A 2,036-nucleotide genomic window follows, 5' to 3' on the forward strand; every position below is an offset into this window, starting at 1 on the left:
AGCGTGGCCAGGTTGTGTTGGTGACTAATCGATAGGGGGTGTGGTTGTCGAATTGTGGAGAAAATGAGCTCTGTGTTGAGCGTGTCCTGGAGAAGACGAGATCTGTGTTGAGGGTGTTCTTGAGAAAAGGAGATGCACATGGTGTGTTCGTAAGCGCGGAGTTTGGAAATCGAGTTGTTGATGGTTATCGGGTCGAGTGAAGAGTCGAGGATGGAAGTGCTATTAGTCGCAGTTCGTAGCTATGAATTTCTATCAAGGTTATTCCTCGAAATTGATGCCATGTCCCGCTTGGATGCTTCGTTTAATGAAGGGTCTAATTCGCAATATTGAACTCCTTATTAGCAGCGCATTGCTGGAATGACTTGCTTACTCGCCAACCTGCATTTCATGTAAACTTGATTGTCGAATCAATGCCCCTTGTCATGTATGTGGAATTCTAGTTCGAACTGGAAGGCGTTGTCGTATAGATGTCTGAATGGTGTTGTTCTTATGGAGAGTGGGACGAGTTTTCATCCTAGGGGATGGCAAACCCTCTATGGGCCCGCTCGAAATGAAGGAAGGCAACTATGATGAAGTCATCTTGATTGAGATTGAACTGTAACCTTGAATTCGCAAGATTGTGTTGTGTTTGGCGATCGAGTGGATGCCACTTTATGAACACGATTTCAAAGAAGGTAGTTCGAAGATGTATACTTCGGTGTTGGTTGTACTCGAACCGGCTCAAATCTATATGTAGGGCACATGATTTACTAAGAGTCTCATGATGAATGCCCCAGGACCCCAGGGCGAGCGCGCTGAGATCTTTCGACAAACTATGCAGATGCGATATACCTAACATGTTGTCGAATAACCACGATATTTAGTTTTGTGTTACCCTACACGAAGCTTACACTCGGAGTCACTCCGAGTGTAGAGTGGTGCAAACACTGGACCGTGACGCGCTCGCCGGCGAGGCTGGTTACTCTGAGCAAAACCGTAGCATGTGTTCAACTCCTTATTTATGGATTTACTGTAACCACCTATATTGTGTTCAGTGATATGGAGGTTTGGGTGGTTGCCACTGGTTTATCAAACCCGTGGCGCTTATAAACTTTATCTCCTATATACAACATCCTAGTTATAACACCAGGTCAACCACGAAGGTCAATAAACTAGGGTGTTGTGAAACCACTCAAATGGAGATAATCTAGAAGCCCTCCATAAAACTTGGAGAGAAAAAAAGAAAAAAAATAAAACATTAGAGTTGAGTTTCCAGGAACACCACGAGGAGGTCTCTGAGCTCGTTCCCATCTAACAGTAAATCTCAATACATTCGTCCTTGAACTAGCCCCATAAATGGACCTTCATATCTCGTTTGATGTTGCTGCTGCTGGTCCTAATGGTTATTGTGATGCTTATTGACACTTTACTTCATCATCTATCAGTTGCTGGTGAGCGTGCTGGGTCATTTTGCCCACCCTTTGCCACCCGGTAGTTTCTGATTGTCTGCATCTTGACTTGCAATCCTCAACTGTGTGAGGATGGACACAGATGAAGTCGACAGGGCGGGACGAGTTGAGTTAGAGTTTTGGGTGGGAAGCTGCGATTGGGCCTGTGTTAGCGCGACTGACACAATGCAAGACTACACCCGTTCACAAATTCGAGCGAGGGTTGCTGTTAGGTGAGGTCCCCCGGGCCTGGAGATTTCCATCAAATTCTTCGGCTAACACGTTTCTCAGCAGCAACGGATCCCACTCTTAGCCGCCGATCCTTCCTAAAAACGTTCCGGCTGGGTCGCCCGTATTCCGATTATCTGAACTGATCCCCTGTAAAATTCTCGCACCGTTTCGCCTGGCATAGTAAACACAACAGCTACTTAGTTTAGAACAGTGCAGAGTTTTCAGTCACTCAGTTGAGTGGTGTCCTTCTACGAGGGAGTTGGGTGAGACCGCGCCTGGCAGTGCATTAGCATCTGAAGGCAACGAGCTGGTGGCTTGGGTAGCTCGACTACAACGCCTCTTTGGGCTAGCCGCTACCAGCCTCCCCCGTAGGAAGGT

This window comes from Perkinsus marinus (genome assembly GCF_000006405.1).
Source record: "Perkinsus marinus ATCC 50983 genomic scaffold scf_1104296957216, whole genome shotgun sequence".
In the NCBI taxonomy this organism is placed as follows: Eukaryota; Perkinsozoa; order Perkinsida; family Perkinsidae; genus Perkinsus; species Perkinsus marinus.